Raw genomic sequence first — 23,774 nt, forward strand, 5'->3', positions numbered from 1 at the left:
GTTTGGCATGTCCCTGCTCTATGGTGTCACCACGTTACCAGCGCTCCTCTTCCGACGCATGGCATGCTCAGGGTTTTGAGAAGGAGCAATCCACAATCAATCATCGGGAAACCGAATGCACAATACTAATCACCGACATGGAAACTGGGAAAATTATTCTACGTGAAGACCAACTTTGAGTATGTGCTGTGCTGGATTCATGGTGTGCTGCGTCCTCCAAAGACCAGACATGGATTTCTTTTTATCATTTTGTTTATATCTATACAAATGATGGAACGTACATGACGCCCCATTGCAGGTTAATCAAAATATAATAATAAATACGTAACAATCAAATCAAATCACAAAACCATGCACTGGGTGCGGGGTATGGCGGTGACATCGTGGCCAGGCCTCCGGATTGTGACCCCTGCCCGCTTTGCCACCGGCTGCCAAGCACTCTAGTGCATACAAAAAAACAAAAAAAAAAAAAAATAATAAAAAAATAAAAAAAAAGCAAAAAAAAAAAGTGCCTCGGTAGCGTAGTAGCCAGCGCAAAAAAAAAAGAAAAAAAAACAAAAAAAAAAAAAAACAAACAAACAAGGCGCTGGTTTCAGGCACCAGTAAAAAAAAAAAAAAAAAAAAAAATGGATAAGGCGTCGGACTTCGGATCCGAAGATTGCAGGTAAAAACAAAAAAAAAAAAAAAAAAAAAAAAAAAAAAATGGATAAGGCATCGGTCTCCTAAACCGGGGATTGAAAAAAAAAAAAAAAAAAAAAAAAAAAAAAAAAAAAAAAAAAAAATGAACAAAACAAAAAAGAAAAAAAAAAAAAAGCTCAGTCGGTAGAGCATGAGACTCTTAATCTCAGGGTCGTGGGTTCGAGCCCCACGCTGGGCGGAACGTAATTTTGTTCCGCTGCAGATGTAAATTACCGTTTCTCTGATCAATGTGACGTAATGGAAATAGCAACTTAAAACTTTGCCTACGTCTCCATCAGTCGCAAGGAAGTGTATCTGAAGGTGAAGGTGATTTCGTAGACATGTTCTGAAATGTAAGTGGTGTTGGTTGGAGAGCACATCGGTTACGTGTGAGATGTGTAGCCAAGCAGTAATGGTGCGCCATAGCTGCAAATATTAGTCGGTAATATGAAGTGTTAAAAACTTAAAAAAAAAAAAAAAAAAAAAAAAAAAAAAAAAAAAAAAATGGATAAGGCGTCGGACTTCGGATCCGAAGATTGCAGGTTCGAATCCTGTCACCGTCGAGTTTTTCCAGTTCTGCAAAAGATGCATGCTGTTTTACTGTGTTGTTTGAGTACTACAAAACTAGTTGAAAGTTGCTGCTGTCCGCTTCCTGGCTGCAAACCGGCGTCTACCTGGAGCTTAATCAAGGCAAAGGGGTTGTGTAGCGAAACTTTCGGCACAGTGCCGATCAGGAGAGTTTTTTTGGAACTACTGCGTCTGACTCAGGACCCAAAAGCTACGCCACAGGCGTCTGCGCACAGTCGAGCATGTGTGTTGTATAATGGTGCTGATAGCCACGTATCATTTCAAGTGGATTTGATGCGTTTCGGAAAATTTGTTTCATTGAATAGGATTGTAGCTCATTTGTGGCAGCAGGAAATAAGCTGTAGTCAAAAGGATCTTCCATAGATGGTCGCAGGTCGCATAAATACTGTATGGCTCGTAACGCGTTGTGTGGAGCCCGGCTAGCTCAGTCGGTAGAGCATGAGACTCTTAATCTCAGGGTCGTGGGTTCGAGCCCCACGCTGGGCGGCGCCAAATTTTGTGTCTACGCGGATGCAACCTGCGCCCCTCTCGTGAGCCTTGCGTAATGAACGTAACGGGTTACGACGATGCCTAGCTTCGTATGAATATCAGAGGAATGGTTTTTCAAGCTGAAAGTAACTCTGAAATGAATTAAATGTGTTGTTTTGGAGTTTTAGGCGTACATCGATATCGTGTGAGATGTGTAAGAAAGCAGCAGCTGTGCTAACTAAATACAAATAATGGTCGCTAATGCGGTGCGTTTCCAGCTGAAGGGCTCCGATTCACTAGTCCATAAGAATAAAGTACCCGAAAAATGCTCTAGGCGGCGCCTCCTCAGCTCAGTGGCAGAGCGCTGGTCTAGTAAACCAGAGGTCGTGAGTTCGATCCTCACAGGAGGCAAATGAATTTTGTAACAGCCCCTTCTACCGTAGCCCTTTCGAAAAAAGCGGTCAAGGATAAAAAAAATTATGAATGGGTGCGGTATTAAAGAAGTGCTCTCGCAAATGAATAGTGCGAATGGTGCTATTAAAGTAGGCACCAGAAACTGCTGCTTTTGGCAGTCTCCGGAGAATGCCGACGTGAAATACTTAGTTCTTGTGATGTATTTTCTACCCCTGGTAGAGACCCTCGCGGTTGTCGTCGTCGTCGGCGCCGCCGCCGCTTTGGTAATAGCGGCAACTCGCCATAGTATGACATAGGGTGAGGTACCTTCTGCAACCGACTGAGATGGCAGTAAGCGATTGAAGCTGATTTGCAACCTCTTGTTTGATCAGCGTCATAAGGGCTTGAATGTAACTTGCGATGGGACACAGCAAGAAGTAGCGTCGCCTTTTTAGTACTGAAATTGGAGATGGAGAATTGCGTCAAAGATGGGAAATTCATTCCGGCAAGCGTACAAATGGCGAAAATGAGGTGTGTGTGGGGAAGCATATTGCGCCAGTGACCGTGTGGCCTAATGGATAAGGCGTCGGACTTCGGATCCGAAGATTGCAGGTTCGAATCCTGTCACCGTCGAGTTTTTCCAGTTCTGCAAAAGATGCATGCTGTTTTACTGTGTTGTTTGAGTACTACAAAACTAGTTGAAAGTTGCTGCTGTCCGCTTCCTGGCTGCAAACCGGCGTCTACCTGGAGCTTAATCAAGGCAAAGGGGTTGTGTAGCGAAACTTTCGGCACAGTGCCGATCAGGAGAGTTTTTTTGGAACTACTGCGTCTGACTCAGGACCCAAAAGCTACGCCACAGGCGTCTGCGCACAGTCGAGCATGTGTGTTGTATAATGGTGCTGATAGCCACGTATCATTTCAAGTGGATTTGATGCGTTTCGGAAAATTTGTTTCATTGAATAGGATTGTAGCTCATTTGTGGCAGCAGGAAATAAGCTGTAGTCAAAAGGATCTTCCATAGATGGTCGCAGGTCGCATAAATACTGTATGGCTCGTAACGCGTTGTGTGGAGCCCGGCTAGCTCAGTCGGTAGAGCATGAGACTCTTAATCTCAGGGTCGTGGGTTCGAGCCCCACGCTGGGCGGCGCCAAATTTTGTGTCTACGCGGATGCAACCTGCGCCCCTCTCGTGAGCCTTGCGTAATGAACGTAACGGGTTACGACGATGCCTAGCTTCGTATGAATATCAGAGGAATGGTTTTTCAAGCTGAAAGTAACTCTGAAATGAATTAAATGTGTTGTTTTGGAGTTTTAGGCGTACATCGATATCGTGTGAGATGTGTAAGAAAGCAGCAGCTGTGCTAACTAAATACAAATAATGGTCGCTAATGCGGTGCGTTTCCAGCTGAAGGGCTCCGATTCACTAGTCCATAAGAATAAAGTACCCGAAAAGTGCGCTAGGCGGCGCCTCCTTAGCTCAGTGGCAGAGCGCTGGTCTAGTAAACCAGAGGTCGTGAGTTCGATCCTCACAGGAGGCAAATGAATTTTGTAACAGCCCCTTCTACCGTAGCCCTTTCGAAAAAAGCGGTCAAGGATAAAAAAAATTATGAATGGGTGCGGTATTTAAGAAATGCTCTCGCAAATGAATAGTGCGAATGGTGCTATTAAAGTAGGCACCAGAAACTGCTGCTTTTGGCAGTCTCCGGAGAATGCCGACGTGAAATACTTAGTTCTTGTGATGTATTTTCTACCCCTGGTAGAGACCCTCGCGGTTGTCGTCGTCGTCGTCGGCGCCGCCGCCGCTTTGGTAATAGCGGCAACTCGACATTGTATGACATAGGGTGAGGTACCTTCTGCAACCGACTGAGATGGCAGTAAGCGATTGAAGCTGATTTGCAACCTCTTGTTTGATCAGCGTCATAAGGGCTTGAATGTAACTTGCGATGGGACACAGCAAGAAGTAGCGTCGCCTTTTTAGTACTGAAATTGGAGATGGAGAATTGCGTCAAAGATGGGAAATTCATTCCGGCAAGCGTACAAATGAAGAAAATGAGGTGTGTGTGGGGAAGCATTCTGTGCCAGTGACCGTGTGGCCTAATGGATAAGGCGTCGGACTTCGGATCCGAAGGTTGCAGGTTCGAATCCTGTCACCGTCGAGTTTTTCCAGTTCTGCAAAAGATGCATGCTGTTTTACTGTGTTGTTTGAGTACTACAAAACTAGTTGAAAGTTGCTGCTGTCCGCTTCCTGGCTGCAAACCGGCGTCTACCTGGAGCTTAATCAAGGCAAAGGGGTTGCGTAGCGAAACTTTCGGCACAGTGCCGATCAGGAGAGTTTTTTTGGAACTACTGCGTCTGACTCAGGACCCAAAAGCTACGCCACAGGCGTCTGCCCACAGTCGAGCATGTGTGTTGTATAATGGTGCTGATAGCCACGTATCATTTCAAGTAGATTTGATGCGTTTCGGAAAATTTGTTTCATTGAATAGGATTGTAGCTCATTTGTGGCAGCAGGAAATAAGCTGTAGTCAAAAGGATCTTCCATAGATGGTCGCAGGTCGCATAAATACTGTATGGCTCGTAACGCGTTGTGTGGAGCCCGGCTAGCTCAGTCGGTAGGGGATGAGACTCTTAATCTCAGGGTCGTTGGTTCGAGCCCCACGCTGGGCGGCGCCAAATTTTGTGTCTACGCGGATGCAACCTGCGCCCCTCTCGTGAGCCTTGCGTAATGAACGTAACGGGTTACAACGATGCCTAGCTTCGTATGAATATCAGAGGAATGGTTTTTGAAGCTGAAAGTAACTCTGAAATGAAATAAATGTGTTTTGGAATTTTAGGCGTACATCGATATCGTGTGAGATGTGTAGGAAAGCAGCAGCTGTGCTAACTAAATACAAATAATGGTCGCTAATGCGGTGCGTTTCCAGCTGAAGGGCTCCGATTCACTAGTCCATAAGAATAAAGTACCCGAAAAGTGCGCTAGGCGGCGCCTCCTCAGCTCAGTGGCAGAGCGCTGGTCTAGTAAACCAGAGGTCGTGAGTTCGATCCTCACAGGAGGCAAATGAATTTTGTAACAGCCCCTTCTACCGTAGCCCTTTCGAAAAAAGCGGTCAAGGATAAAAAAAATTATGAATGGGTGCGGTATTTAAGAAATGCTCTCGCAAATGAATAGTGCGAATGGTGCTATTAAAGTAGGCACCAGAAACTGCTGCTTTTGGCAGTCTCCGGAGAATGCCGACGTGAAATACTTAGTTCTTGTGATGTATTTTCTACCCCTGGTAGAGACCCTCGCGGTTGTCGTCGTCGTCGGCGCCGCCGCCGCTTTGGTAATAGCGGCAACTCGACATTGTATGACATAGGGTGAGGTACCTTCTGCAACCGACTGAGATGGCAGTAAGCGATTGAAGCTGATTTGCAACCTCTTGTTTGATCAGCGTCATAAGGGCTTGAATGTAACTTGCGATGGGACACAGCAAGAAGTAGCGTCGCCTTTTTAGTACTGAAATTGGAGATGGAGAATTGCGTCAAAGATGGGAAATTCATTCCGGCAAGCGTACAAATGAAGAAAATGAGGTGTGTGTGGGGAAGCATTCTGTGCCAGTGACCGTGTGGCCTAATGGATAAGGCGTCGGACTTCGGATCCGAAGGTTGCAGGTTCGAATCCTGTCACCGTCGAGTTTTTCCAGTTCTGCAAAAGATGCATGCTGTTTTACTGTGTTGTTTGAGTACTACAAAACTAGTTGAAAGTTGCTGCTGTCCGCTTCCTGGCTGCAAACCGGCGTCTACCTGGAGCTTAATCAAGGCAAAGGGGTTGCGTAGCGAAACTTTCGGCACAGTGCCGATCAGGAGAGTTTTTTTGGAACTACTGCGTCTGACTCAGGACCCAAAAGCTACGCCACAGGCGTCTGCCCACAGTCGAGCATGTGTGTTGTATAATGGTGCTGATAGCCACGTATCATTTCAAGTAGATTTGATGCGTTTCGGAAAATTTGTTTCATTGAATAGGATTGTAGCTCATTTGTGGCAGCAGGAAATAAGCTGTAGTCAAAAGGATCTTCCATAGATGGTCGCAGGTCGCATAAATACTGTATGGCTCGTAACGCGTTGTGTGGAGCCCGGCTAGCTCAGTCGGTAGGGGATGAGACTCTTAATCTCAGGGTCGTTGGTTCGAGCCCCACGCTGGGCGGCGCCAAATTTTGTGTCTACGCGGATGCAACCTGCGCCCCTCTCGTGAGCCTTGCGTAATGAACGTAACGGGTTACAACGATGCCTAGCTTCGTATGAATATCAGAGGAATGGTTTTTGAAGCTGAAAGTAACTCTGAAATGAAATAAATGTGTTTTGGAATTTTAGGCGTACATCGATATCGTGTGAGATGTGTAGGAAAGCAGCAGCTGTGCTAACTAAATACAAATAATGGTCGCTAATGCGGTGCGTTTCCAGCTGAAGGGCTCCGATTCACTAGTAGATAAGAATAAAGTACCCGAAAAGTGCGCTAGGCGGCGCCTCCTTAGCTCAGTGGCAGAGCGCTGGTCTAGTAAACCAGAGGTCGTGAGTTCGATCCTCACAGGAGGCAAATGAATTTTGTAACAGCCCCTTCTACCGTAGCCCTTTCGAAAAAAGCGGTCAAGGATAAAAAAAATTATGAATGGGTGCGGTATTTAAGAAATGCTCTCGCAAATGAATAGTGCGAATGGTGCTATTAAAGTAGGCACCAGAAACTGCTGCTTTTGGCAGTCTCCGGAGAATGCCGACGTGAAATACTTAGTTCTTGTGATGTATTTTCTACCCCTGGTAGAGACCCTCGCGGTTGTCGTCGTCGTCGTCGGCGCCGCCGCCGCTTTGGTAATAGCGGCAACTCGACATTGTATGACATAGGGTGAGGTACCTTCTGCAACCGACTGAGATGGCAGTAAGCGATTGAAGCTGATTTGCAACCTCTTGTTTGATCAGCGTCATAAGGGCTTGAATGTAACTTGCGATGGGACACAGCAAGAAGTAGCGTCGCCTTTTTAGTACTGAAATTGGAGATGGAGAATTGCGTCAAAGATGGGAAATTCATTCCGGCAAGCGTACAAATGAAGAAAATGAGGTGTGTGTGGGGAAGCATTCTGTGCCAGTGACCGTGTGGCCTAATGGATAAGGCGTCGGACTTCGGATCCGAAGGTTGCAGGTTCGAATCCTGTCACCGTCGAGTTTTTCCAGTTCTGCAAAAGATGCATGCTGTTTTACTGTGTTGTTTGAGTACTACAAAACTAGTTGAAAGTTGCTGCTGTCCGCTTCCTGGCTGCAAACCGGCGTCTACCTGGAGCTTAATCAAGGCAAAGGGGTTGCGTAGCGAAACTTTCGGCACAGTGCCGATCAGGAGAGTTTTTTTGGAACTACTGCGTCTGACTCAGGACCCAAAAGCTACGCCACAGGCGTCTGCCCACAGTCGAGCATGTGTGTTGTATAATGGTGCTGATAGCCACGTATCATTTCAAGTAGATTTGATGCGTTTCGGAAAATTTGTTTCATTGAATAGGATTGTAGCTCATTTGTGGCAGCAGGAAATAAGCTGTAGTCAAAAGGATCTTCCATAGATGGTCGCAGGTCGCATAAATACTGTATGGCTCGTAACGCGTTGTGTGGAGCCCTCCTAGCTCAGTCGGTAGGGGATGAGACTCTTAATCTCAGGGTCGTTGGTTCGAGCCCCACGCTGGGCGGCGCCAAATTTTGTGTCTACGCGGATGCAACCTGCGCCCCTCTCGTGAGCCTTGCGTAATGAACGTAACGGGTTACAACGATGCCTAGCTTCGTATGAATATCAGAGGAATGGTTTTTGAAGCTGAAAGTAACTCTGAAATGAAATAAATGTGTTTTGGAATTTTAGGCGTACATCGATATCGTGTGAGATGTGTAGGAAAGCAGCAGCTGTGCTAACTAAATACAAATAATGGTCGCTAATGCGGTGCGTTTCCAGCTGAAGGGCTCCGATTCACTAGTCCATAAGAATAAAGTACCCGAAAAGCGCGCTAGGCGGCGCCTCCTTAGCTCAGTGGCAGAGCGCTGGTCTAGTAAACCAGAGGTCGTGAGTTCGATCCTCACAGGAGGCAAATGAATTTTGTAACAGCCCCTTCTACCGTAGCCCTTTCGAAAAAAGCGGTCAAGGATAAAAAAAATTATGAATGGGTGCGGTATTTAAGAAATGCTCTCGCAAATGAATAGTGCGAATGGTGCTATTAAAGTAGGCACCAGAAACTGCTGCTTTTGGCAGTCTCCGGAGAATGCCGACGTGAAATACTTAGTTCTTGTGATGTATTTTCTACCCCTGGTAGAGACCCTCGCGGTTGTCGTCGTCGTCGGCGCCGCCGCCGCTTTGGTAATAGCGGCAACTCGACATTGTATGACATAGGGTGAGGTACCTTCTGCAACCGACTGAGATGGCAGTAAGCGATTGAAGCTGATTTGCAACCTCTTGTTTGATCAGCGTCATAAGGGCTTGAATGTAACTTGCGATGGGACACAGCAAGAAGTAGCGTCGCCTTTTTAGTACTGAAATATGGAGATGGAGAATTGCGTCAAAGATGGGAAATTCATTCCGGCAAGCGTACAAATGAAGAAAATGAGGTGTGTGTGGGGAAACATTCTGCGCCAGTGACCGTGTGGCCTAATGGATAAGGCGTCGGACTTCGGATCCGAAGATTGCAGGTTCGAATCCTGTCACCGTCGAGTTTTTCCAGTTCTGCAAAAGATGCATGCTGTTTTACTGTGTTGTTTGAGTACTACAAAACTAGTTGAAAGTTGCTGCTGTCCGCTTCCTGGCTGCAAACCGGCGTCTACCTGGAGCTTAATCAAGGCAAAGGGGTTGTGTAGCGAAACTTTCGGCACAGTGCCGATCAGGAGAGTTTTTTTGGAACTACTGCGTCTGACTCAGGACCCAAAAGCTACGCCACAGGCGTCTGCCCACAGTCGAGCATGTGTGTTGTATAATGGTGCTGATAGCCACGTATCATTTCAAGTAGATTTGGTGCGTTTTGGAAAATTTTTTTCATTGAATAGGATTGTAGCTCATTTGTGGCAGCAGGAAATAAGCTGTAGTCAAAAGGATCTTCCATAGATGGTCGCAGGTCGCATAAATACTGTATGGCTCGTAACGCGTTGTGTGGAGCCCGGCTAGCTCAGTCGGTAGAGGATGAGACTCTTAATCTTAGGGTCGATGGTTCGAGCCCCACGCTGGGCGGCGCCAAATTTTGTGTCTACGCGGATGCAACCTGCGCCCCTCTCGTGAGCCTTGCGTAATGAACGTAACGGGTTACAACGATGCCTAGCTTCGTATGAATATCAGAGGAATGGTTTTTGAAGCTGAAAGTAACTCTGAAATGAAATAAATGTGTTTTGGAATTTTAGGCGTACATCGATATCGTGTGAGATGTGTAGGAAAGCAGCAGCTGTGCTAACTAAATACAAATAATGGTCGCTAATGCGGTGCGTTTCCAGCCGAAGGGCTCCGATTCACTAGTCCATAAGAATAAAGTACCCGAAAAGTGCGCTAGGCGGCGCCTCCTTAGCTCAGTGGCAGAGCGCTGGTCTAGTAAACCAGAGGTCGTGAGTTCGATCCTCACAGGAGGCAAATGAATTTTGTAACAGCCCCTTCTACCGTAGCCCTTTCGAAAAAAGCGGTCAAGGATAAAAAAAATTATGAATGGGTGCGGTATTTAAGAAATGCTCTCGCAAATGAATAGTGCGAATGGTGCTATTAAAGTAGGCACCAGAAACTGCTGCTTTTGGCAGTCTCCGGAGAATGCCGACGTGAAATACTTAGTTCTTGTGATGTATTTTCTACCCCTGGTAGAGACCCTCGCGGTTGTCGTCGTCGTCGTCGGCGCCGCCGCCGCTTTGGTAATAGCGGCAACTCGACATTGTATGACATAGGGTGAGGTACCTTCTGCAACCGACTGAGATGGCAGTAAGCGATTGAAGCTGATTTGCAACCTCTTGTTTGATCAGCGTCATAAGGGCTTGAATGTAACTTGCGATGGGACACAGCAAGAAGTAGCGTCGCCTTTTTAGTACTGAAATTGGAGATGGAGAATTGCGTCAAAGATGGGAAATTCATTCCGGCAAGCGTACAAATGAAGAAAATGAGGTGTGTGTGGGGAAGCATTCTTTGCCAGTGACCGTGTGGCCTAATGGATAAGGCGTCGGACTTCGGATCCGAAGGTTGCAGGTTAGAATCCTGTCACCGTCGAGTTTTTCCAGTTCTGCAAAAGATGCATGCTGTTTTACTGTGTTGTTTGAGTACTACAAAACTAGTTGAAAGTTGCTGCTGTCCGCTTCCTGGCTGCAAACCGGCGTCTACCTGGAGCTTAATCAAGGCAAAGGGGTTGTGTAGCGAAACTTTCGGCACAGTGCCGATCAGGAGAGTTTTTTTGGAACTACTGCGTCTGACTCAGGACCCAAAAGCTACGCCACAGGCGTCTGCCCACAGTCGAGCATGTGTGTTGTATAATGGTGCTGATAGCCACGTATCATTTCAAGTAGATTTGGTGCGTTTTGGAAAATTTTTTTCATTGAATAGGATTGTAGCTCATTTGTGGCAGCAGGAAATAAGCTGTAGTCAAAAGGATCTTCCATAGATGGTCGCAGGTCGCATAAATACTGTATGGCTCGTAACGCGTTGTGTGGAGCCCGGCTAGCTCAGTCGGTAGAGGATGAGACTCTTAATCTTAGGGTCGATGGTTCGAGCCCCACGCTGGGCGGCGCCAAATTTTGTGTCTACGCGGATGCAACCTGCGCCCCTCTCGTGAGCCTTGCGTAATGAACGTAACGGGTTACAACGATGCCTAGCTTCGTATGAATATCAGAGGAATGGTTTTTGAAGCTGAAAGTAACTCTGAAATGAAATAAATGTGTTTTGGAATTTTAGGCGTACATCGATATCGTGTGAGATGTGTAGGAAAGCAGCAGCTGTGCTAACTAAATACAAATAATGGTCGCTAATGCGGTGCGTTTCCAGCCGAAGGGCTCCGATTCACTAGTCCATAAGAATAAAGTACCCGAAAAGTGCGCTAGGCGGCGCCTCCTTAGCTCAGTGGCAGAGCGCTGGTCTAGTAAACCAGAGGTCGTGAGTTCGATCCTCACAGGAGGCAAATGAATTTTGTAACAGCCCCTTCTACCGTAGCCCTTTCGAAAAAAGCGGTCAAGGATAAAAAAAATTATGAATGGGTGCGGTATTTAAGAAATGCTCTCGCAAATGAATAGTGCGAATGGTGCTATTAAAGTAGGCACCAGAAACTGCTGCTTTTGGCAGTCTCCGGAGAATGCCGACGTGAAATACTTAGTTCTTGTGATGTATTTTCTACCCCTGGTAGAGACCCTCGCGGTTGTCGTCGTCGTCGTCGGCGCCGCCGCCGCTTTGGTAATAGCGGCAACTCGACATTGTATGACATAGGGTGAGGTACCTTCTGCAACCGACTGAGATGGCAGTAAGCGATTGAAGCTGATTTGCAACCTCTTGTTTGATCAGCGTCATAAGGGCTTGAATGTAACTTGCGATGGGACACAGCAAGAAGTAGCGTCGCCTTTTTAGTACTGAAATTGGAGATGGAGAATTGCGTCAAAGATGGGAAATTCATTCCGGCAAGCGTACAAATGAAGAAAATGAGGTGTGTGTGGGGAAGCATTCTTTGCCAGTGACCGTGTGGCCTAATGGATAAGGCGTCGGACTTCGGATCCGAAGGTTGCAGGTTAGAATCCTGTCACCGTCGAGTTTTTCCAGTTCTGCAAAAGATGCATGCTGTTTTACTGTGTTGTTTGAGTACTACAAAACTAGTTGAAAGTTGCTGCTGTCCGCTTCCTGGCTGCAAACCGGCGTCTACCTGGAGCTTAATCAAGGCAAAGGGGTTGTGTAGCGAAACTTTCGGCACAGTGCCGATCAGGAGAGTTTTTTTGGAACTACTGCGTCTGACTCAGGACCCAAAAGCTACGCCACAGGCGTCTGCCCACAGTCGAGCATGTGTGTTGTATAATGGTGCTGATAGCCACGTATCATTTCAAGTAGATTTGGTGCGTTTTGGAAAATTTTTTTCATTGAATAGGATTGTAGCTCATTTGTGGCAGCAGGAAATAAGCTGTAGTCAAAAGGATCTTCCATAGATGGTCGCAGGTCGCATAAATACTGTATGGCTCGTAACGCGTTGTGTGGAGCCCGGCTAGCTCAGTCGGTAGAGGATGAGACTCTTAATCTTAGGGTCGATGGTTCGAGCCCCACGCTGGGCGGCGCCAAATTTTGTGTCTACGCGGATGCAACCTGCGCCCCTCTCGTGAGCCTTGCGTAATGAACGTAACGGGTTACAACGATGCCTAGCTTCGTATGAATATCAGAGGAATGGTTTTTGAAGCTGAAAGTAACTCTGAAATGAAATAAATGTGTTTTGGAATTTTAGGCGTACATCGATATCGTGTGAGATGTGTAGGAAAGCAGCAGCTGTGCTAACTAAATACAAATAATGGTCGCTAATGCGGTGCGTTTCCAGCCGAAGGGCTCCGATTCACTAGTCCATAAGAATAAAGTACCCGAAAAGTGCGCTAGGCGGCGCCTCCTTAGCTCAGTGGCAGAGCGCTGGTCTAGTAAACCAGAGGTCGTGAGTTCGATCCTCACAGGAGGCAAATGAATTTTGTAACAGCCCCTTCTACCGTAGCCCTTTCGAAAAAAGCGGTCAAGGATAAAAAAAATTATGAATGGGTGCGGTATTTAAGAAATGCTCTCGCAAATGAATAGTGCGAATGGTGCTATTAAAGTAGGCACCAGAAACTGCTGCTTTTGGCAGTCTCCGGAGAATGCCGACGTGAAATACTTAGTTCTTGTGATGTATTTTCTACCCCTGGTAGAGACCCTCGCGGTTGTCGTCGTCGTCGGCGCCGCCGCCGCTTTGGTAATAGCGGCAACTCGACATTGTATGACATAGGGTGAGGTACCTTCTGCAACCGACTGAGATGGCAGTAAGCGATTGAAGCTGATTTGCAACCTCTTGTTTGATCAGCGTCATAAGGGCTTGAATGTAACTTGCGATGGGACACAGCAAGAAGTAGCGTCGCCTTTTTAGTACTGAAATTGGAGATGGAGAATTGCGTCAAAGATGGGAAATTCATTCCGGCAAGCGTACAAATGAAGAAAATGAGGTGTGTGTGGGGAAGCATTCTGTGCCAGTGACCGTGTGGCCTAATGGATAAGGCGTCGGACTTCGGATCCGAAGGTTGCAGGTTCGAATCCTGTCACCGTCGAGTTTTTCCAGTTCTGCAAAAGATGCATGCTGTTTTACTGTGTTGTTTGAGTACTACAAAACTAGTTGAAAGTTGCTGCTGTCCGCTTCCTGGCTGCAAACCGGCGTCTACCTGGAGCTTAATCAAGGCAAAGGGGTTGCGTGGCGAAACTTTCGGCACAGTGCCGATCAGGAGAGTTTTTTTGGAACTACTGCGTCTGACTCAGGACCCAAAAGCTACGCCACAGGCGTCTGCCCACAGTCGAGCATGTGTGTTGTATAATGGTGCTGATAGCCACGTATCATTTCAAGTAGATTTGATGCGTTTCGGAAAATTTGTTTCATTGAATAGGATTGTAGCTCATTTGTGGCAGCAGGAAATAAGCTGTAGTCAAAAGGATCTTCCATAGATGGTCGCAGGTCGCATAAATACTGTATGGCTCGTAACGCGTTGTGTGGAGCCCGGCTAGCTCAGTCGGTAGAGGATGAGACTCTTAATCTTAGGGTCGATGGTTCGAGCCCCACGCTGGGCGGCGCCAAATTTTGTGTCTACGCGGATGCAACCTGCGCCCCTCTCGTGAGCCTTGCGTAATGAACGTAACGGGTTACAACGATGCCTAGCTTCGTATGAATATCAGAGGAATGGTTTTTGAAGCTGAAAGTAACTCTGAAATGAAATAAATGTGTTTTGGAATTTTAGGCGTACATCGATATCGTGTGAGATGTGTAGGAAAGCAGCAGCTGTGCTAACTAAATACAAATAATGGTCGCTAATGCGGTGCGTTTCCAGCCGAAGGGCTCCGATTCACTAGTCCATAAGAATAAAGTACCCGAAAAGTGCGCTAGGCGGCGCCTCCTTAGCTCAGTGGCAGAGCGCTGGTCTAGTAAACCAGAGGTCGTGAGTTCGATCCTCACAGGAGGCAAATGAATTTTGTAACAGCCCCTTCTACCGTAGCCCTTTCGAAAAAAGCGGTCAAGGATAAAAAAAATTATGAATGGGTGCGGTATTTAAGAAATGCTCTCGCAAATGAATAGTGCGAATGGTGCTATTAAAGTAGGCACCAGAAACTGCTGCTTTTGGCAGTCTCCGGAGAATGCCGACGTGAAATACTTAGTTCTTGTGATGTATTTTCTACCCCTGGTAGAGACCCTCGCGGTTGTCGGCGCCGCCGCCGCTTTGGTAATAGCGGCAACTCGCCATTGTATGACATAGGGTGAGGTACCTTCTGCAACCGACTGAGATGGCAGTAAGCGATTGAAGCTGATTTGCAACCTCTTGTTTGATCAGCGTCATAAGGGCTTGAATGTAACTTGCGATGGGACACAGCAAGAAGTAGCGTCGCCTTTTTAGTACTGAAATTGGAGATGGAGAATTGCGTCAAAGATGGGAAATTCATTCCGGCAAGCGTACAAATGAAGAAAATGAGGTGTGTGTGGGGAAGCATTCTGTGCCAGTGACCGTGTGGCCTAATGGATAAGGCGTCGGACTTCGGATCCGAAGATCGCAGGTTCGAATCCTGTCACCGTCGAGTTTTTCCAGTTCTGCAAAAGATGCATGCTGTTTCACTGTGTTGTTTGAGTACTACAAAACTAGTTGAAAGTTGCTGCTGTCCGCTTCCTGGCTGCAAACCGGCGTCTACCTGGAGCTTAATCAAGGCAAAGGGGTTGTGTAGCGAAACTTTCGGCACAGTGCCGATCAGGAGAGTTTTTTTGGAACTACTGCGTCTGACTCAGGACCCAAAAGCTACGCCACAGGCGTCTGCCCACAGTCGAGCATGTGTGTTGTATAATGGTGCTGATAGCCACGTATCATTTCAAGTAGATTTGGTGCGTTTCGGAAAATTTTTTTTCATTGAATAGGATTGTAGCTCATTTGTGGCAGCAGGAAATAAGCTGTAGTCAAAAGGATCTTCCATAGATGGTCGCAGGTCGCATAAATACTGTATGGCTCGTAACGCGTTGTGTGGAGCCCGGCTAGCTCAGTCGGTAGAGGATGAGACTCTTAATCTTAGGGTCGATGGTTCGAGCCCCACGCTGGGCGGCGCCAAATTTTGTGTCTACGCGGATGCAACCTGCGCCCCTCTCGTGAGCCTTGCGTAATGAACGTAACGGGTTACAACGATGCCTAGCTTCGTATGAATATCAGAGGAATGGTTTTTGAAGCTGAAAGTAACTCTGAAATGAAATAAATGTGTTTTGGAATTTTAGGCGTACATCGATATCGTGTGAGATGTGTAGGAAAGCAGCAGCTGTGCTAACTAAATACAAATAATGGTCGCTAATGCGGTGCGTTTCCAGCCGAAGGGCTCCGATTCACTAGTCCATAAGAATAAAGTACCCGAAAAGTGCGCTAGGCGGCGCCTCCTTAGCTCAGTGGCAGAGCGCTGGTCTAGTAAACCAGAGGTCGTGAGTTCGATCCTCACAGGAGGCAAATGAATTTTGTAACAGCCCCTTCTACCGTAGCCCTTTCGAAAAAAGCGGTCAAGGATAAAAAAAATTATGAATGGGTGCGGTATTTAAGAAATGCTCTCGCAAATGAATAGTGCGAATGGTGCTATTAAAGTAGGCACCAGAAACTGCTGCTTTTGGCAGTCTCCGGAGAATGCCGACGTGAAATACTTAGTTCTTGTGATGTATTTTCTACCCCTGGTAGAGACCCTCGCGGTTGTCGGCGCCGCCGCCGCTTTGGTAATAGCGGCAACTCGCCATTGTATGACATAGGGTGAGGTACCTTCTGCAACCGACTGAGATGGCAGTAAGCGATTGAAGCTGATTTGCAACCTCTTGTTTGATCAGCGTCATAAGGGCTTGAATGTAACTTGCGATGGGACACAGCAAGAAGTAGCGTCGCCTTTTTAGTACTGAAATTGGAGATGGAGAATTGCGTCAAAGATGGGAAATTCATTCCGGCAAGCGTACAAATGAAGAAAATGAGGTGTGTGTGGGGAAGCATTCTGTGCCAGTGACCGTGTGGCCTAATGGATAAGGCGTCGGACTTCGGATCCGAAGATCGCAGGTTCGAATCCTGTCACCGTCGAGTTTTTCCAGTTCTGCAAAAGATGCATGCTGTTTTACTGTGTTGTTTGAGTACTACAAAACTAGTTGAAAGTTGCTGCTGTCCGCTTCCTGGCTGCAAACCGGCGTCTACCTGGAGCTTAATCAAGGCAAAGGGGTTGTGTAGCGAAACTTTCGGCACAGTGCCGATCAGGAGAGTTTTTTTGGAACTACTGCGTCTGACTCAGGACCCAAAAGCTACGCCACAGGCGTCTGCCCACAGTCGAGCATGTGTGTTGTATAATGGTGCTGATAGCCACGTATCATTTCAAGTAGATTTGGTGCGTTTCGGAAAATTTTTTTTCATTGAATAGGATTGTAGCTCATTTGTGGCAGCAGGAAATAGGCTGTAGTCAAAAGGATCTTCCATAGATGGTCGCAGGTCGCATAAATACTGTATGGCTCGTTACGCGTTGTGTGGAGCCCGGCTAGCTCAGTCGGTAGAGGATGAGACTCTTAATCTCAGGGTCGTGGGTTCGAGCCCCACGCTGGGCGGCGCCAAATTTTGTGTCTACGCGGATGCAACCTGCGCCCCTCTCGTGAGCCTTGCGTAATGAACGTAACGGGTTACAACGATGCCTAGCTTCGTATGAATATCAGAGGAATGGTTTTTGAAGCTGAAAGTAACTCTGAAATGAAATAAATGTGTTTTGGAATTTTAGGCGTACATCGATATCGTGTGAGATGTGTAGGAAAGCAGCAGCTGTGCTAACCAAATACAAATAATGGTCGCTAATGCGGTGCGTTTCCAGCTGAAGGGCTCCGATTCACTAGTCCATAAGAATAAAGTACCCGAAAAGTGCGCTAGGCGGCGCCTCCTTAGCTCAGTGACACATTCGAGTCGCAGCCGCGGTGCGGGACGGACGTGTGGCGGCTGGCTTGGCGTCTTGAAGTAAACAACGGCTGTTTGCTGTCACGAGGTTAGTCACTGCGTTACCTTTGCGAGTTAGGTTATGTTTCCTGATTTCAAGATAGAATGAACGCGATTACTGTCATGAGGAAAGACACGATTAAATTTACTTTCGAACGAAATTTCTTGAGGCCTAAGGTATATGAAGTTAAACAGTGGTTACTCGATTCTGTTAAGATAACTGGCAATGACATAATAGGTGTGCATTTATCGTTCGTTTCAAATGCGGCTTTTGTGAAGCTGACCAACCCGAATTTGTGTGTCTCTATTATGGATAAGTGTGGCGGAGTACTGAAGTTTAAACATTCCGACGGTACGGTGAGTGATGTTTCCGTCTCACACGCCGGATTAGGCATACGTACAATTAGGGTCTTTGAGTTGCCATTTGAGGTTCCTGCAGAGGAAGTTAATACAATCCTTCGTCCGTATGGCCGTGTTATTTCGAATATTGCTGAAAAATGGTCGGAGCCACATATGTTTCCTGTCCTGAATGGAGTCCGCCAAGTTAAGATAGATCTTCAAAGGCACATACCGTCATATGTAAATGTATGTGGACACCGCGCTATAGTTATTTACGACGGTCAACCCAAGACATGTGCATTGTGCAACTCACCAGAGCACATACGCAGTAAATGTAGCAAACGGCGTGTCGCACAGCTACCGACCGGGGAGGTTGCGGTTCCTGGCGCTGCTGTCAGCCTTCAGTTAACGTACGCGGCTGCCACGTACGGTCACAAATCTGCAGAAACGTCAACAGTTGAGCACGTGGAACAAGTCGAAGCACTGGCGGCCGCCACAACCGCCCCAGAGTTGGCCGGCTCTGTGGATGACCGGGCAGCTGCTGTTAGGCCCTCTTACGCCGTCAGAACTGCGATATGTGATACGGAAGGCAGACAAACAGAACTGCGGGAGATGATACAGTCATGCAATGACGTAGGTACTGAACAGCCGTCTTCGGACTCGCAGCGGCACGAAGTTCCCCAAGAATATACCAAGTCACCGACGGAAGTCGACAAACACCTCGACCTCCCGCCTGACGCACAGGGCGAACGAGCTGAAAGGATGTCGCGTGATGGCGACGCTGGTGTCCGTAACCCAGTCGTACACCACCCGGAAATGCAAGGAGGCCAAACTCCGGAACCCCAACCGACAAATGCGGCAGTGAAGGAACCCCCAACTGAGGCTCTTAGAGAAATTAACGCGAGGATCTCTGAGACAACGACAGAACCGCTCTCACCACTGTCTTCTTCCACCGAACCACCAGAACATTCGCCTGACTTGTCTCCTACGGGATCCCTGCGGAGGAGGAAAAAGTCAAAAAAGCGTCGTTTGGCACACCAAGCGGCAGAGTCTTTGGCCCCAGCTCTCAGGGAAAAGCTGAAACATCTCCAGAACAAGGATCAGAAGGCAGAAGATCTGGAGCCAGCAGGGACTACTGGGCACCCAAACAGAAAGGAAAGGCAAGAAGACCTGGGGGGTGAACATCACCCATCGCAAACTGGGATCACGACCAAAGTTACAGAAGGTGGTTCATTGCCAGGTCAACACGCACCAGCAGCACCAGTCAATTGGGCGGACGATGACGCAGAACAGGGTGTCGATAACATGGACGGTGACCCAAGTCAAGAAGAAGACCTTTTTTATTAATAGAGTTGCCTTGAGACTCCACAAGGGACTGATGACGACAGACAGATTTCATATGAAAGTATTACGCAGTCAATAAACTTACCTGAACTATCTGGCACATGCTCCAAACTTATAATGTGACCACATTAAATATTAACAAAATTCAAAATGCCACTAAAATAGCCGCACTTCAAGATTTTCTCTATCAGTCGGACACCGATATTGCCCTTTTACAGGAAGTGCTCATTCGAGACCTTCTTATCCCAGGATTCAATGCTATTATAAATGTTTCTCTTGAACATAGTTGTGGGACGGCTATTCTTGCCAGAGAGGGCATCGAAATGACAGACGTTTGTAAATTAGACTCTGGGAGGGGCATTCGGTGTAACATCCATAATACAGCTATTATAAATGTTTATGCACCATCAGGCAACAATGCACGAGACGAAAGGGCCACGTTTTACAAACGTGATATCTTAATTTTACTTCAGGACAATCCTGCTGATGTTTTGCTTGGAGGTGACTGGAATTGCGTACTCAATGACAAGGACCAACGGCCAAATTTTAATAAGTCCGAGGAGTTACAGTATCTGGTGTCGCACATGAAATGGTCAGATGCTTGGGAACTGAAATTTCCTACATTGGTCAAATTTACTTACTTTAGTAGCAGGTCGCAAAGTAGGATTGACCGATTCTATGTCTCATCTACTTTAGAACATGATGTTGCTGGCGTTGAAGTAATACCTACTTTTATTTCCGACCACCTAGGCGTTAAGTGCAGCATACGGTTAAGAAAACAGTCGGCTTACTGGGGCAGGCCCTTATGGAAACTGAATATAAGCATGTTATTGGAGGACGCCTTAGCTGCAGAAACACAAGAGACTTGGCGGGCCGCCTTACGAGTGCGTCACAAACATCGGTCCAACGTTGAATGGTGGACCGCTGTGGCGAAGAAAAAATTAAGGGCGACTCTGATCGCGTTTAGCAAGGAGAGGATGAGGTGGATAAGACACACAACAGAGTTCCACTACGCCTGCTTACGTGATCTTTACGAGGAGCCAATGTCCCAGGACATCTTAATACAGATCAACAAAACAAAAGCAGCGCTACTCAATATTAAGAGATCACAGCTAGAGGGATTAAAAATCAGATCGCACTCACATAGTAACGTGGACGACGAAAATGCCTCAATATATCACCTCATACAACACGCCAAACAAAGGCGACGAAATTTTATAGGGTCCCTCAGAGCCGAAGATCAGAGAGTCCTCACGAACCAGAAGGACATGATCGACGAGGCGTATCGATTTTACAATACCCTATATAGTGTCAATCAGATAGACGACAATGCTGTACGAGACCTTTTATCATCAACAGGCCTAGAGAACACTATAACGGAAGAGGACAACCGCTACTTCTATGCTGACCTCACCACGGATGACGTTTTTGACGTAATTAGGTGCTCACCTTCTAAGAAGTCACCAGGTCCAGATGGGCTGCCACTGGAGTTTTACCGAACGTATTGGCACATTATAGGCAATGCATTCACGGACATGATCAACGAAATTCTTCATGGGGTGGATGTCCCAGTGGCCTTCAAACAGAGCATAACAGTGTTACTTCCAAAGGGCAGGACCACAGGTTTAAAGGATATCACAAAGACACGGCCCATAAGCCTATTGAATTCTGACTACAAAATCGTAGCTAGGGTTCTTAAAGAAAGACTGCAACCGATTTTAGGAAAGATCATCGGTAGTCATCAGACTTGCCTTCCAGGGCGCAGTATCTTTACAACTGTAAGTGCGTACAGGGACATAGTTTCCATTTTTGCAAATACAACAGCAAATGGTGGTCTGGCTTTTATAGACTTTAGCAAGGCATTTGACAGGGTCAATCATGACTATCTTCTGAAAACCATGACCTACATGGGATTTAATGATGGTAATGTGAACGTTTTAGCCAACATCTTAAATGGTTTAACAACGAAAGTAACTATTAATGGTCATCGCACTAAAGATATTCCCACAGCCAGTGGAGTCCCTCAGGGGAGTCCATTGTCAATGATGTTATACGTAGTTGCCTTGGAACCACTTTTAAGGAGGTTAGACGACGTATTAGAGGGCATGCTAGTGTCAGGCATGAAACAGGTGACGAACGCATTCGCAGATGACGTAGGAGTGATAATTCGCAGCGCCGCGGACATCGCAACGTTAACAGATAACTTGCAGTCGTATTGCACCGCATCTGGTGCGAGAATCAATGACACGAAGAGCGTTTTTCTAAATCTGCACGGACTATCTGACGTCACCATCACTTGGGCGAGGAGTGTGGACCGGCATACTGCCCTGGGAGTTACCCTCTACAGCTGCCCTCTTCGGATAATAGCATATAACTGGAAAACTGTACTCGACAAGATCCGTGGCGCGCTCATTTTAAATCATATGAGGGACGTCAATATCAAGCAAAAAATTAAGTTGATAAACTTAGCAGTTTTATCCAGAGCAACTTACATCGGACAGATTTTGCCAATACCCAAAGGAATAGCTAAAGCGATAATGTCCACCATATGTAGACACATTTGGCACGGGAATATCTTTCGAGTTGCTGTGGACACGTTGACTTTACCACCCGAAGAGGGAGGCCTCGGTCTCACAGATGTCCACAAAAGATCTACTGCCTTATTCCTTAAGCGGTCTTTGCAAGTTATCGAAAGTCAACCAGACGGTCTGACAGCTAAATTATTCAACTTTTTCAAACCACAAAGCTTCCAACCGCCAATAGATATAAGTCTGATTAATTATAAATTAAAACATATTAGGTTCTTCTACTTTGAATTAAGCTACATGAGCTGTATATTACGGGATAAACGCAAGAGAAACTATCGCTATATATTCAATAGTTTACGAACGGCGGCAAATTGCAATAAAATACAGGCCAAGAAACCAAACCGCGACTGGAAAACTGTATGGAACAACATTAACAACAAGTTACTACCCACGGAAGTTCAGGTGGCATGGTACAGAGTGGTGAATAACGTCATTAGTACTAACGAGAAACTCCATTCCATAGGTCTCAGTGACACAAACACTTGTCAGAAATGCAACGAGACTGACACTTTGGATCACCGTTTTGTCTGCAAAGGGTGTAAAGATATTTGGGAAGAGGTAAAGCAGCAGGTCGCCTTTCTGACCCGCAGCGATGGGAGAGAGCTAAATTTGATTCTAATTTTCTTCCCAGAAAAGGTCTTTTTTTCTACACCAAAACATAATGCAATATTATGGCTTCTTGGGAACTACGTAAGTTACATTGTCAATTCGAAAGGTGACGATAATATTATGGAATACCGGACATATCTCCATGTGCAATACTTCAAAATACTCCACAAACAAAATCACAAAAAGAATTTTGGAAATATGTTAAGAATCCTGGGTAGCCGTGAAGGCCTCATCAGAACCCCGAAACAGCTATGCTTACGGCGGTCACAAATAGCAGCTGCATTTAGAATCCCAGTTCATGCTTTTCCCGAAGGGGATCTTCAAATTAATTTCCTTCTTTCATTTCAAACAAAAAAAAAAAAAAAAAAAAAAAAAAAAAAAAAAAAAAATAACAAATATAAAAAAATATCTAAATACAATAAAACACAAAATAAAAATAATAATAATAATAAAAGGGTAGAAGAATGCTCGCTTTCGACGTGGGCGGCCCGTTTTCTTTTTCATGGCCACAGCAATAAAAAAAATAAAAAAAAAAAAGTGGCAGAGATAAAAAAAGTGGAAAAAAAATGCCGTAGAGCATTAACAAAAAAAAAAACCGTAGAGCAAAAAAAAAAAAAAAGGGGTTAAGGCGTCTGAAAAAAAAATAAAAAATAAAAAAAAAAAAAGTGGCATGGCGCTGGTCTAGTAAACCAGAGGTCGTGAGTTCGATCCTCACAGGAGGCAAATGAATTTTGTAACAGCCCCTTCTACCGTAGCCCTTTCGAAAAAAGCGGTCAAGGATAAAAAAAATTATGAATGGGTGCGGTATTTAAGAAATGCTCTCGCAAATGAATAGTGCGAATGGTGCTATTAAAGTAGGCACCAGAAACTGCTGCTTTTGGCAGTCTCCGGAGAATGCCGACGTGAAATACTTAGTTCTTGTGATGTATTTTCTACCCCTGGTAGAGACCCTCGCGGTTGTCGTCGTCGTCGGCGCCGCCGCCGCTTTGGTAATAGCGGCAACTCGCCATTGTATGACATAGGGTGAGGTACCTTCTGCAACCGACTGAGATGGCAGTAAGCGATTGAAGCTGATTTGCAACCTCTTGTTTGATCAGCGTCATAAGGGCTTGAATGTAACTTGCGATGGGACACAGCAAGAAGTAGCGTCGCCTTTTTAGTACTGAAATTGGAGATGGAGAATTGCGTCAAAGATGGGAAATTCATTCCGGCAAGCGTACAAATGAAGAAAATGAGGTGTGTGTGGGGAAGCATTCTGTGCCAGTGACCGTGTGGCCTAATGGATAAGGCGTCGGACTTCGGATCCGAAGATTGCAGGTTCGAATCCTGTCACGGTCGAGTTTTTCCAGTTCTGCAAAAGATGCATGCTGTTTTACTGTGTTGTTTGAGTACTACAAAACTAGTTGAAAGTTGCTGCTGTCCGCTTCCTGGCTGCAAACCGGCGTCTACCTGGAGCTTAATCAAGGCAAAGGGGTTGTGTAGCGAAACTTTCGGCACAGTGCCGATCAGGAGAGTTTTTTTGGAACTACTGCGTCTGACTCAGGACCCAAAAGCTACGCCACAGGCGTCTGCGCACAGTCGAGCATGTGTGTTGTATAATGGT

The 23,774-nt window shown here is 46.3% G+C and overlaps 26 non-coding genes across 26 annotated transcripts; all 26 read left to right on the forward strand.

The window, feature by feature from the left end:
• Window positions 1-1,679: 1,679 nt before the first annotated feature.
• Window positions 1,680-1,752, forward strand: Trnak-cuu. Its single transcript has one exon. It is a non-coding gene; the product is annotated as a tRNA-Lys (tRNA).
• A 321-nt stretch (window positions 1,753-2,073) lies between these two features.
• Window positions 2,074-2,145, forward strand: Trnat-agu. The gene has a single exon. It is a non-coding gene; the product is annotated as a tRNA-Thr (tRNA).
• A 542-nt stretch (window positions 2,146-2,687) lies between these two features.
• Trnar-ucg lies at window positions 2,688-2,760 on the forward strand. Its single transcript has one exon. It is a non-coding gene; the product is annotated as a tRNA-Arg (tRNA).
• A 438-nt stretch (window positions 2,761-3,198) lies between these two features.
• On the forward strand, window positions 3,199-3,271 carry Trnak-cuu. The gene has a single exon. It is a non-coding gene; the product is annotated as a tRNA-Lys (tRNA).
• Window positions 3,272-3,592: 321 nt separating this feature from the next.
• On the forward strand, window positions 3,593-3,664 carry Trnat-agu. The gene has a single exon. It is a non-coding gene; the product is annotated as a tRNA-Thr (tRNA).
• Window positions 3,665-4,209: 545 nt separating this feature from the next.
• Trnar-ucg lies at window positions 4,210-4,282 on the forward strand. Its single transcript has one exon. It is a non-coding gene; the product is annotated as a tRNA-Arg (tRNA).
• Window positions 4,283-4,720: 438 nt separating this feature from the next.
• Trnak-cuu lies at window positions 4,721-4,793 on the forward strand. The gene has a single exon. It is a non-coding gene; the product is annotated as a tRNA-Lys (tRNA).
• A 318-nt stretch (window positions 4,794-5,111) lies between these two features.
• On the forward strand, window positions 5,112-5,183 carry Trnat-agu. The gene has a single exon. It is a non-coding gene; the product is annotated as a tRNA-Thr (tRNA).
• Window positions 5,184-5,725: 542 nt separating this feature from the next.
• On the forward strand, window positions 5,726-5,798 carry Trnar-ucg. The gene has a single exon. It is a non-coding gene; the product is annotated as a tRNA-Arg (tRNA).
• Window positions 5,799-6,236: 438 nt separating this feature from the next.
• On the forward strand, window positions 6,237-6,309 carry Trnak-cuu. The gene has a single exon. It is a non-coding gene; the product is annotated as a tRNA-Lys (tRNA).
• A 318-nt stretch (window positions 6,310-6,627) lies between these two features.
• Trnat-agu lies at window positions 6,628-6,699 on the forward strand. The gene has a single exon. It is a non-coding gene; the product is annotated as a tRNA-Thr (tRNA).
• A 545-nt stretch (window positions 6,700-7,244) lies between these two features.
• On the forward strand, window positions 7,245-7,317 carry Trnar-ucg. The gene has a single exon. It is a non-coding gene; the product is annotated as a tRNA-Arg (tRNA).
• Window positions 7,318-8,146: 829 nt separating this feature from the next.
• Trnat-agu lies at window positions 8,147-8,218 on the forward strand. Its single transcript has one exon. It is a non-coding gene; the product is annotated as a tRNA-Thr (tRNA).
• A 543-nt stretch (window positions 8,219-8,761) lies between these two features.
• On the forward strand, window positions 8,762-8,834 carry Trnar-ucg. The gene has a single exon. It is a non-coding gene; the product is annotated as a tRNA-Arg (tRNA).
• An 829-nt stretch (window positions 8,835-9,663) lies between these two features.
• Trnat-agu lies at window positions 9,664-9,735 on the forward strand. The gene has a single exon. It is a non-coding gene; the product is annotated as a tRNA-Thr (tRNA).
• Window positions 9,736-10,280: 545 nt separating this feature from the next.
• Window positions 10,281-10,353, forward strand: Trnar-ucg. Its single transcript has one exon. It is a non-coding gene; the product is annotated as a tRNA-Arg (tRNA).
• Window positions 10,354-11,182: 829 nt separating this feature from the next.
• On the forward strand, window positions 11,183-11,254 carry Trnat-agu. The gene has a single exon. It is a non-coding gene; the product is annotated as a tRNA-Thr (tRNA).
• Window positions 11,255-11,799: 545 nt separating this feature from the next.
• On the forward strand, window positions 11,800-11,872 carry Trnar-ucg. Its single transcript has one exon. It is a non-coding gene; the product is annotated as a tRNA-Arg (tRNA).
• Window positions 11,873-12,701: 829 nt separating this feature from the next.
• Trnat-agu lies at window positions 12,702-12,773 on the forward strand. The gene has a single exon. It is a non-coding gene; the product is annotated as a tRNA-Thr (tRNA).
• Window positions 12,774-13,315: 542 nt separating this feature from the next.
• On the forward strand, window positions 13,316-13,388 carry Trnar-ucg. Its single transcript has one exon. It is a non-coding gene; the product is annotated as a tRNA-Arg (tRNA).
• Window positions 13,389-14,217: 829 nt separating this feature from the next.
• On the forward strand, window positions 14,218-14,289 carry Trnat-agu. Its single transcript has one exon. It is a non-coding gene; the product is annotated as a tRNA-Thr (tRNA).
• Window positions 14,290-14,822: 533 nt separating this feature from the next.
• Window positions 14,823-14,895, forward strand: Trnar-ucg. Its single transcript has one exon. It is a non-coding gene; the product is annotated as a tRNA-Arg (tRNA).
• An 830-nt stretch (window positions 14,896-15,725) lies between these two features.
• Window positions 15,726-15,797, forward strand: Trnat-agu. The gene has a single exon. It is a non-coding gene; the product is annotated as a tRNA-Thr (tRNA).
• A 533-nt stretch (window positions 15,798-16,330) lies between these two features.
• On the forward strand, window positions 16,331-16,403 carry Trnar-ucg. The gene has a single exon. It is a non-coding gene; the product is annotated as a tRNA-Arg (tRNA).
• A 439-nt stretch (window positions 16,404-16,842) lies between these two features.
• Trnak-cuu lies at window positions 16,843-16,915 on the forward strand. Its single transcript has one exon. It is a non-coding gene; the product is annotated as a tRNA-Lys (tRNA).
• Window positions 16,916-23,436: 6,521 nt separating this feature from the next.
• On the forward strand, window positions 23,437-23,509 carry Trnar-ucg. Its single transcript has one exon. It is a non-coding gene; the product is annotated as a tRNA-Arg (tRNA).
• The last annotated feature ends 265 nt before the right edge of the window (window positions 23,510-23,774 follow it).

Source organism: Schistocerca americana, chromosome 7 (assembly GCF_021461395.2).
Source record: "Schistocerca americana isolate TAMUIC-IGC-003095 chromosome 7, iqSchAmer2.1, whole genome shotgun sequence".
NCBI classification, from domain to species: domain Eukaryota; kingdom Metazoa; phylum Arthropoda; class Insecta; order Orthoptera; family Acrididae; genus Schistocerca; species Schistocerca americana.